Source organism: Dasypus novemcinctus, chromosome 25 (assembly GCF_030445035.2).
Source record: "Dasypus novemcinctus isolate mDasNov1 chromosome 25, mDasNov1.1.hap2, whole genome shotgun sequence".
Lineage (NCBI taxonomy): Eukaryota > Metazoa > Chordata > Mammalia > Cingulata > Dasypodidae > Dasypus > Dasypus novemcinctus.
In genome coordinates, this window is record NC_080697.1 from 64,194,202 (window position 1) to 64,202,205 (window position 8,004).

The 8,004-nt window shown below is 35.5% G+C and overlaps 1 pseudogene; it reads right to left on the reverse strand.

The window, feature by feature from the left end:
* Window positions 1-4,756: 4,756 nt before the first annotated feature.
* On the reverse strand, window positions 4,757-7,405 carry LOC101415339 (myotubularin-related protein 10 pseudogene; annotated as a pseudogene).
* Window positions 7,406-8,004: the final 599 nt, after the last annotated feature.

Genomic DNA, 8,004 nt, shown 5'->3' on the forward strand with positions numbered 1-8,004 from the left:
ATTTCTTCATCATTTGCATTTCTTCTTTGGACAATTGTTTTTTCTAGTCTTTTGCTCACTTTTCACTGGGTAGTTTGTCTTTTTATTGTTAAATTGTACGATCTCTTTCTATAAGATATTAAGCCATTATCAGATATGTGATTACCAAATATTTTCTGCCATTGAGTTAACTGCCTTTTCACCCATTTGACAAAAATCTTTGAGGGGTAAAAGTATCTAATTCTGACTAATTTTTTTTTTCTTTTTTTGCTCATGCTTTGGGTGTAAGTTTTAAGAAACTGCCATCTACTAAAACATCATGAAGAAGTTTTCCTACAATTTTATCTAGGAGTTTTAAGGTTGTCACCTTTTATATTTAGGTCCTTGATCCATTTTGAGTTAATTTTTGTCTAATTTGTGAGATCAGGATAGAGTTTTTTTGGGATATGGATATCCCATTCTGCCAGGACCATTTGTTGAATACATTGTTCTGGTCAAATGGGTGGGCTTAGCAACCTTGTCAAAAATCACTTGATTACAGATGTGAGGGTCTATTCCTGAGTTCTTGATTCAGTTCTATTTTCAAATAAGTCTATCTTTATGCCAGTACCATGCTGTTTTTGCCACTGTAGGTAATATTCTTTTATGCCTGGAAGTGAGAGTCTTCCAACATCATGTTTCTTTTTTAAAGATTTTTTGGCTATTTTGGGCCACTTGCTCTTTAAAATAAATTTGCAAATTGTCTTTTCAGTTTCTTCAAAAAGGCTGCTAGGTATTTTATTGGGATTGCACTGAGTCTGTAAATCAGTTTGGTAGGATTAACATAATGATATTTCGTTTTCCAATCCATGAACATGGAATGTTTTTCCATTTATGTAAATCTTCATTTTCTATTAAAAAAATTTTGTAGTTGTCTGAATACTGGTCATTAATGTCCTTGGTTATGCTTATTCCTAAATATTTTATTGGTTTAATTGATATTATAAATGAATTTCCCCTAATATTCTCCTCAGATTGCACAGCAGTAGTATACAATAAATTTATTGATTTTTGTATATTAAACTTGCATCCTGTCATTTTGCTGAACTTGTCTATTAATTTTAGTAACTGTGTTGTGGATGTTTCAGGATTTTCTAGATATAGGTTCATACTATCAGCACATTGTGAAGTTTCACTTTTTCCTTTCCTACCTGGGTGCCTCTTATTTCTTTATCTAATCTAATTGCTCTAGCTAGTAATTCTAGCACAATATTGAATAATAATTGTGACAGGGGCATCCTTGTCTTGTTCCTCATCTCAGCATTAAAGATTTCAGTCTATCACCATTGAGTACAATACTAGCAGTAGGTTTTTCGTATATGAACTATTCCAATCTCTTGGAGTGTTTTTTTTTTTTAATCAAGAAAGGATGGTGTATTTTGTCAAATGCATTTTCTGCATCATATGAGAGGATCATGTGATATTTCTTCTTCAATTTATCAATTTATTACACTAATTATGTTTTAGTTTGCGTTGAACCACCCTTGTATACCTAGGTTAAAACCACTTGATATTGATGTATAATTCTTTTGATGTGCTTTTGGATTCAGTTTGCAAGTATTTGTTGAGGATTTTTTCATCTATGTTCTTTATGGATATTGGATAGTAATTTTTTAAATAGTATCTTTATTGGGTTTTGGTATTAGGGTGATGTTGGCTTCATATAATGAGTTTGGTAGTGTTCTTTCCTGTTCAATTTTTTGGAAGAGTTTCAGCAAGATTGGTACAAGATTGTCTTTGAATAACTGGTAGATTTCATTGAGAAGTCATCTGGACCCTGGCATTTCATCTTTGAGAGTTTTTTGATGACTGTTTCTATCTCTTCAATTGTGATTGGTTTCTTGACATCTTCTATGTCTTTTAGGGTCAGTGTTGGTGGGTCCTGTGTTTCTAGGAATTTGTCCATCTTGTCTACATTGTCTAGTTTTTTGGTATAGAGTTGCTCATAGAATCATCTTATGATCACACCTATTTCTGTGGGTTCAGTAGTCATGTTCTCCCTCCCATTTATTTTATTTATTTGTGTCTTCTCTCTTTTTCTTTGTCATTATAGCTAAGGAGTTGTCAGGTTTGTTGATCTTATCAAATAACCACTTTGGTTTTGTTGATTCACTCTATTTTTTCTCAATTTCATTTCTTTCTGCTCTGAACTTTCTATTTCTTTCCTTCAGCTTGGTTTGGGATTAGTTTGCTGCTCTTTTCTAGGTTTTCCAGGTAGCAGTAAGCTCTCCAATTTTAGTCCTTTCTTCTTTTTTACCATAAGCATTGAGTCTGTAAATTTCACTCCCAGTACTGCCTTTGCAGTGTCCCATAGGTTTTGATATGCTGTGTTTTCATTTTCTTTCATCTCAAGATATTTGCTGACTCTCTTGCAATTTCTGATTTGACCCACTGATTATTTGAGTGTGTTGTTTATTCTCCATATATTTATTAATTTTCCTTTTTCCAACACTATCAATTTCCATCTTCATTTTGTTATAATCAGAGAAAGTGTTTTGTTTAATGTCAATCTTTTTAAATTTATTGAGGCTTTTCTTGCCACCCAACATATGGTCTACCTTGGAGAAGGATATATGAGTGATTGAAAAGAAAGTTTATCCTGCTGTTTGGGGTGCAATGCTCTATAGGTGTATGTTAGGTCTAGTTCATTTATCATATTATTCAAGTTATCTGTTTCTTTATCCTCTGTCCACATGTTCTGTCTAATACTGAGAATGATATGTTGAAATTTCTGTTATTGTAGAGACATGTATTTCTCCCTTCAGCTTTGCCAGTAAGTACTTCATGTATCATGGAGCACTTGGGTTAGATTTTTTTTTTTTTTGGTGACTTGATCCTTTTATTACTATATAGTAGCCTTCTTCATCCGTTAACACCATTTTGCATTTAAAATCTCTTTGGTCCAATATTAGTATCACTACAGTAGGTTTTTTGGTTATTATTTGTATGAAATAACATTTCAGTTTTTATCAGGATTTGTCCTTATGTCTGTGGTGAGTCTCTTGTAGACAACATATAGTTGTTTCATTTTAAAAATCCATTCTATTAGTCTATGTCTTTTGATTCAGTGTTCAAGACATTAACATTCAAGGTTGTTAGTTTAAAGGCATTATTACTTCATGTATTTTGTCCTTTGGCTTTGTGTTTTCATGTCATACTATTATCTGTCTATTTACACTTAAATTTATCCTTCCTGATAATCTTCATCTCTACATTCTTCTCCAAATCTCTTGCCTTTGCTTTTTCCTTTCAGGATGTAGCACTGCCTTCATTAGCTCTTGCAATTGCCATGTTTTGGTAAAATATTCTATCAGGTTTTGTTTGTCTGTTTAGACTTTGAACTCTCCCTCATTTTTAAGGACAGTTTTCCTGGATACAGAATTCTTGGCTGACAGTTTTTTCTCCTTCAGTACCATAGAAACATCATACCACTTTCTTATTTCCTCCATGGTTTCTGATGAGAAGTTGGTACTTAATTTTACTGATGTTCCCTTGCAAGGGATGTTTTGCTTTTCTCTTGCTGATTTCAGAAGACTCTGTTTATCTCTGATATTTGTCCTCTGAATAGTAACTGTCTGGGGGTAGGTCTATTCAGATTTATTCTGTGTGGAGTATGTTGTCCTTCTTGGCTATTGATATTTATGTCTTTCATAAGGGGTGGGAAGTTTTTGGTTATTATTTTCTCAGATATACTGTATGTGTCTTTTCCATTCCCTTCTCCTTCTGGGAAACCAATAATGTGAATGTTATTGTCTTTCACATTGTTATTCAATTCCCTGTGACCCTCATCCATTTTTTCCATTCTCTTTCTTTTTTCCTGTCTTTTCCAATTCAGATGTTCTATCTTTAAATAAGGCTTGTTTCTTTTTTTTATTTTTAGGCTTGTTACTTTTATTTGCAAGCTTTCACATGGTTCTTTATGCTCACCCAGAGTCTTCTTAATATCTTTTATCCTTTTAGTCTTACTTCCTTTCAATTCTTTGAATCGATTTAGGAGAGTTGTGAGATTTCCGTGTCTTGTCTTAAATCCCATATCTCTTCTGGAGATTTGGTTTGTTCATTTGCTTAGACAAACTCTTCCTGTTTCTTGATATGGTCTGTAATTTTTTGCTGATGTCGAGGCACCTGAATATGTTGGTGAATTTACTCTTATGGCCAGTTTTCTCTCTCTCACCTATTATTTTTTTTTCACATATCTTCTTTGCTACTTGGTTCAACTTCTTCTATGTTTTTAAAAGTGCCCAGCTTAAGAGCAGATTTCCTTCTAGAAGTTAGGGTACAGAGAGATTCCGATGCAGTTTTATTCATGCAATTTCCATGTGTGCCTGTAAATGGCACTTGCCAGAGCACCTTTCAATGGAGGTGTTTATTTCAATATCTATTTTCCTGTGTTTTGGTCTGGCCAAATCTGAGATTGGAATCAGACTCTGCTGGCTGAAGTCATTGAAGAAAATCCCCCCAATCACTTTTCTTTTCCTTGTAAGAGCTCACAGGTAGGAATATGTTCCTCTCTCAGTCAGCTGCAGGAAGCCAGGGGTTTTACCCCAGTTTAATGACTTGGGGTGGGGGAATGGAGTTCTTCGAGGATGCCACAAGGGTTTGGTTACTTACATTTGTAATTTTTACGTCATCTCTCTGGCCCTCACTCTTCTGGGAATTGTGAAGCATGGTCCTGGTCTGCTGACTCCAAAATCAGACACCTTGTAGAGCTTTTGGCTCTTTCTCCATTGTTTTTGTCTCATATGATGCAATCTTCCCATAATTCTGGTTTCAGTTGTAATATTAACAGGTTTCTCCTTTGATGAAGTAATTGGTCAGTGATGGTTCCATTCTTGAAGGACAGTTATTCTCTAATTGTGGAACTGTAGCTTTTCTTTGTCCATTTAAAAAATTTCATAGAGCAATTCTGTATATAAGACATGCTCTTTCTAATGTATAAGGCATTACAGAAAATGGTGTGATACTTTGCTGTAAACTGAAAAGACCAGTCCCAAACCAATGTGAATTTTAAGCCTGTTTCATCACCCAATTGTCTATTTTCACTTATTACAAATTCTGTGGTTTGCTTCACCCACTGATCAGGACAGTTGAATAGGAGCATGCCTAACAGTGAGATGTGGGTACTGTTGTACAGGACCACTAAGTTAGTTTCATTAAAACTTTAACATGGCTGGATATTAATAGTTGCCTTGTGGCATCCAAGAATTGCAAAAATAAGGGGGATTCTTTTTCCGATCTCATTAAATGGTTGCATCTGTCCAGGAACTGATAGCCAGACATGATCCACTCCTTCTGTATCAGACACGGAAATACAGAAATTGTCCTAATGTAGGGATCCATCATCACCTGAATAAGAGAAGATATGACATAACTCAAATCTACTCGTTCTTCTATGGTAGGTATGTTTGCTTTCCAGCCTGTACATAAGTGCTACTGAATGCTTAAGGGATGCTTTTACATATTTTAACCACATAGTACATTGAAATGAAGATGGCCATTTCAGTTAAGTTTCTTCAAAAGGCTCATTAACACATAGTTGCTTAAGTTTTACAAATACCTTCTATATTTCCTGGATATTAGACAAGGTCTTATTCAAACCCAGTTTGTAAACATCACTTCTCTGTGGGTGATTTCTAGTTATTGCATTACAGATACTTTGATCAATTTTTCTCTGCTGCAACACATCTTTTGTGAGGACCATTCTCACCAAGATATGCCAATTAGGGTGGTTTCAGCACAGGAGTGGCAATCTTCCAACAAATAATGGGAAAACTACTTTAGTCTTGGTCTGCTAAAGAACTTGGCAGTACAAAGTATTCTGGAAGGCAAGTGGATATCATGTAACCCTTGTTAATGGAACAAACTCTCCACCCAGAAACACCCATCCTACTGATACCTCTGTCCCTTTCTGAGTAACTTCAAACCACCAGCTCTAACACCTCCTCCTCAACCTCCTGAGGGTAGTCCATTTATTTTTTTGACTGATTTGTAGTATTTTTCCCAGCAAATTCAAATATAAAGATTAGCTGCAGGTCTGTTGGCTGGGAAGAGTGAAGTATTTGCAAGGTATACCTTTTTTAGCAGTTTTGACACATGATTTTTCAAAGCAAAATCTGACATTCCTGGAATCTTTACAATAAATAACTAACACTATTGGATCAAATTAGAATTTTGCTTGGGGCCTAGGACTTTCTGCTTCTTTTTGTGTTCATTTGCTGTGCAATTTGCTCAGTCCATTTCAAAGGAACATCACATTTACCAAGAAGAAAGTTTTGTCATGGAATTTCTTAAAATGGCATTGGATCACCTGGAATAAAGAAAAATTTTTAAACTTTTTAAAGTTGAATTTTATCATTCCTAAATGAACATCCACAAACAATAAATGTATAGTAAATGTTGTGAACTTGCAAAAAAACATGCATATCATCATTCAGGGCTCCCATATATTACCCCAACAGCAACACCTTGCACTGTTATGAAACAATTGTTACAAACTATGAAAAGCATCATCAAAACATTACTACTACCTATAGCCAGTATTTTACACTAGGTGTATTTTTCCCACAACCCACCTGGTTACAGACACCCTGTATTAGCATTATAAAGTTGTTATAGTTCATAGGAGAATGTTCTCATATTTGTTCAGATAACCACAGTCCAGCTTCCACCAAATGATTCATTGTGTTATACAGTCCCATGATTTTTAAAATCCATTCAGAGTGTAAACTAAATGGCTCTCATATTCATCACAGAGTTGTGCTCTCATCACCTCAATTTTCCTTACTCCAAAAAGAAAAATCTAATAACCTCTTCTACCCCCTAGAAAATAGAATATGGGTTGAGAATGGGAACTGATTCTTAATACAGGTAGAATTTTTAATAATGTTTGTTGTATATGTGTGGAAATGAATAGATTTGGTGGCAATACATTTACATTACAGTGAGTATAACTAACACTGTTTTTTTTATAAATGTGATTGTGACCAAAAGGGGTAGTCTGTGGATGTAATATTTTAATTGAAAGGAAGGTAGAGAATAATGAGGGACTGTATAATATAGTGATTTTGGTGATGCATGAAGATTGTGGTTAATAGTGTAAGAATATTCTTTTATGAAGTATTAATAAAGGAAAATTTAAAATTACTGCCTATCAGCTTTCCCCACAAATCATATTGAATTGTACCTGTTACAATGCATTTTTGTACAAAATTGACTTCATTTATGGCAATTCTCCTGGTAAAAGAACTGGATTAAGTTTTTTAATATTTGGTTGCAAATTAAATTTATCATCAACCTGGGTCAGTAGCAGGACATAGGATCTGAATGTGGGTCTGGGCAGCTTGAAGGAGAATGTGCTGCCCCCACCTATTCTCCTAGATTCTGGCATTACCAGTGGCAGCACTGGGGCCACCCAATACCTCTACACACCTCTGGGCATTGGGCTCCAGGTGCTGAAGTTCTAGGTCTGCCTGGAACCTGGCTGGGAAGACTGACAGGCCAGTCATGAACAAGCAACTGCCCAAGTAAGGAGCAGGGTACAGGGAAGTCCTATGATTGTGCAGGGGCCCACTACCAGAAGGGGCCCACCACTCCACCATGAGAGACTGCATACACAGGGCCTGTGACCTGCATCTTAGGACCTCTAACAGCTTGTAGAATTTGAAGGCAACATTGGATCAAGTTTCTGACATGCAAATATCTATTAAATCAGGGGCTTTGTAGTGCAGAGCTAGCAACTTGATGCTGCTGTAGTTTGACAAAAGAGCCAGAGCCCAATTAGTAGAATTAAAGCCTCAACTAATGGCAATTGAATGTAAAATCTCCCAACAGTCCAAGGTATGGTTCAGATATGTGATGAAGAGGACACTGTTGCAAAAGGTTTTAAATCATATGGCCAAATTTGGGAGCATGGAGATAATAACGTGTCAGTTTGTTTAGTAATTAAAATATTTGTGCCTGATATGGGGGCTCCAGAAGTCACCTGTA